Below are 3,210 nucleotides of genomic sequence, written 5' to 3'. Positions count from 1 at the left end.
CAGTGAGCCAAGATCACGCCACTGCCCCACAGCCTGGATGACAGGGCCAGACCCTGTCACAAAACAAAGAAAAGAAAAAAGAAAATCAAGCAACACAATTCACCACACTCACAGAAAAAAGAAGAAAAGTCACTCACCATCTCAGTAGATGCAGAGAAGCATTTGATAGAATTCGCCAACATTCAGTTACAATAAAAATTTTCGGCAACTGGGAATGAAAGGAAACTTCCTTAATCTCATAAACTGCAGCTACAAAAACCTACGGTGTCATGCTTAAAGGCACAACACAAAAAGCCTCCCTTTTAAGATGGAAACCAAGCTAAGAATTATTTCATTATTTCCTTTCAGTAGTATAGGGGAAGTCTTAGCCAATGTAATAAGGTGAGAAAAACAAAACCCATAAAGATTGGAAAGGAGGACATGAAACTTTCATTGACAGAGCAGGAACATCGCCATCTTGGACAAGCACCGTCATTTTAAAGTTCACCTTGATCAAAAACTGCCTAAATCCAAAGGGCATCAGCCTAATGGCTAAGGTCAGCATGACCATAAACTGCAAATAATCTCTCCGACCAGAAACATTCTAAACCCCTCCCTGACTGGAGACATGCCAGCCCCGAGATAACCTCCCCTCTGGCCAGAGAGACATTAGCCCCAAGATAACCTCCCCTGGGACCAGACTTCCAACCCCACCATAAACTTCTCCCCCACACAGAAACATTCCAAGCTAGTGATAAGCCCTCTCACCCTAAAAAACCAATAAATACTCTTAGTTTGTAATAGAGCGCGCCCCTGACCGAAATCAGCCAGAAGCCCCTCTCAGGTTTATTCTCCAAAATAAATCTGTCTTTGACTGTTGAGCCACTTTTCATGTTTTGTCCCTCTTTCTTTAACTTTTACAGTCATTATTTGTAGATACTCGAGAAACTTAGGTGAATTGAGCAAGGTCATTGTAATACAGAGGTTATTAAAAATAACTTTTAGGCAAATAATAAAGGTAAAGGTTCTTGGTAAAAATTTTCCTGTAATAAAAAACAACCCCAAAACCATCTCTTTTCTAATAAAAAAAAAAGGGGGGGGGCAGCTTAAAGGGCCTGGCCAGCAACCTTTAATATGCAAATACCAGCCATTAAAAACTGGGTTCACTCAATATGGCAATTTCCACCATCATCTCCTTGTCACCAGGTGTATCAAGTGTCATGACCACCTCCAAATAACACCATGTGTTCAAAACATGGCAATGTGCATTTGCATATTAAAGGGCTAAAGTAAAAGGGCCAGTTTTTGCTGGCTAGGTAAATAACACACCTGATCAAACCAATCCCCTGGGCCTTATGCAAATCAAACACCTTCTCCTCCAGCATCCCAATAAAAGCAACCACTTTTCTGACTCACACACGGATTCTAGTTATTCAAATTCCCCTCCCTCTGTCCCTGTACGGAGAAACTTTTTCTCTCTTCTTTTTTCTTTCTCTTTTTTTCTCTCTCTCCTCTCTGTCTCCTGTATTTATTTTTCTTTCTTGCCTATTACACCTTTTGCTCCTTAAAACCACTCCACCAGCCTGACCAACATGGTGAAACTCCATCTCTACTAAAAATACAAATATTAGCCAGGTGTGGTGGCACACGCCTGTAATCCCAGCTACTCAGGAGGCTGAGGCAGAAGAATTGCTTGAAACCAGGAGGCGGAGGTTGCAGTGAGCTGAGATCGTGCCATTGCATTCCAGCCTGGGTAACAAGAGTGAAAACTCTGTCTCAAAAAAACAAACTAAAAACAAACAAAAAACCACTCCATGTGTGTTGGTGTCATTAATCCTATCAGTACAAAACAAAAACCCTGGTGTTCCTCCAGTCATCAAAGCTGCATCAACTGGAATCAAGGAATATATGCAAAAATCAATAGTATTTCTACATTACCAGCCACAAATAAAAAAACCTTTTCTGAAGTAAAATCGCTTGTAGTAGTGTAAACCAGAAAGCATCTGAGACAGGTCTCAATCAATTTAGGAGTTTACTCAACCAATTTAGGAGTTTACTTTGCCAAGGTTAAGGACAATGCCCAAGAGGAAAAAAAAAAACAGAATCACAGAAGCAGCCTATGGTCTGTGCCTGTCCCCAAAGGTGATTTTGAGGGCTTCAAAATTTAAAAGAGAAGGGTGAGTTGGGAGGATTGCTTGAGTCCAGGAGGTCAAGACCAGCCTGGGCAACATCGTGAAACCCCATCTCTACTAAAAATACAAAAATTAGCCGGGCATGGTGGTACATGCCTGTAATCCCAGCTATTTGGGAGAATGAGGTGGAAGAATTGCTTGAACCCAGGAGGCGGAGGTTGTAGTGAGCTGAGACTGCACCATTGCACTCCAGGCTGGCTGAAGAGCGAAACTGTCTCTAAAAAAAAAAAGAAAAACTGGCATTTTCGGACAGGCGCAGTGTCTCATTCCTGTAATCCCAGCACTTTGGGAGGCTTTTGTGGGTGGATCACTTGAGGTCAGGAGTTTGAGACTAGCCTGACCAACATGGTGGAACCCTGTCTCTACTGAAAATACAAAATTAGCCGGGCACGGTGGCTCGTGCCTGTAATTCCAGCTACTTGGGAGGCTGAGGCAGGAGGATTGCTTGAACTCGGGAGGCGGAATTTGCAGTGAGCCAAGATGGTGCCATTGCACTCCAGCCTGGGCAACAAGAAACTCTGTCTCAAAAGAAAAAAAAAAAGAAACGAAAAACTGTAATTTTTTCTTTTTTTTTAGATACAGGGTCTCACTCTGTCACCCAGGCTGGAGTGCAGTGTTGGGATCACGGCTCACTGCAGCCTTGACATCCCAGGCTGAAACAATCCTCCCGCCTCTGCCTCCTAAAGTAGCTGGAACTGCAGGTGCGCACCAGCATGCCCGACTATTTATTCATTGAGAGATGAAGTCTGGCTCCATTGCCCAGGTCGGAATGCACTGGCACAATCTCAACTCACTGAAACTTCTGCTGGGTTCAAGCGATTCTCCTGCCTCAGCCTCCCAAGTAGCTGGAACTGCAGGTGTCACCACCACGCCCAGCTAATTTCATATTTTTAGTGGAGTCGGGGCTTCACCATGTTGGTCATGCTGGTCTTGAACTCGACCTCAGATGATCCACCCGCCTCAGCCTCTCAAAGTGCTGGGATTACAGACATGTGCCACCACGCCCAGCTAATTTTGTATTTTCAGTAGAGACAGGGTC

This window comes from Rhinopithecus bieti, unplaced genomic scaffold, assembly GCF_001698545.2.
Source record: "Rhinopithecus bieti isolate Rb0 unplaced genomic scaffold, ASM169854v2 scaffold_82929, whole genome shotgun sequence".
Taxonomy (NCBI): Eukaryota; Metazoa; Chordata; class Mammalia; order Primates; family Cercopithecidae; genus Rhinopithecus; species Rhinopithecus bieti.
The sequence above is the reverse complement of the archived record's forward strand: the minus strand, read 5'-3'. Positions refer to the sequence as shown.